Consider the following 254-nt stretch of genomic DNA (forward strand, 5'->3'; position numbering starts at 1 on the left):
ACCTAACTTCCGCTCCCCGAATCATGAAAGTTATAATGCACCATTCACCATGTTGGAACTCGAAAGTGCATTTGCCCAGTCACAGTCCGCCGCTCCGGGGCCTGATTATATTCTTATTCAGATGCTAAAGAACCTCTCTCCTGTGGATAAAGGTTTTCTTCTTCGTACCTATAATCTCATCTGGATTGAGGGTCATGCTCCCACATTCTGGCGCGAATCTATTGTCCGGATTCCTAAGCCGGGAAGGACAAGCA

This window comes from Schistocerca gregaria, chromosome 6 (genome assembly GCF_023897955.1).
Source record: "Schistocerca gregaria isolate iqSchGreg1 chromosome 6, iqSchGreg1.2, whole genome shotgun sequence".
Lineage (NCBI taxonomy): Eukaryota > Metazoa > Arthropoda > Insecta > Orthoptera > Acrididae > Schistocerca > Schistocerca gregaria.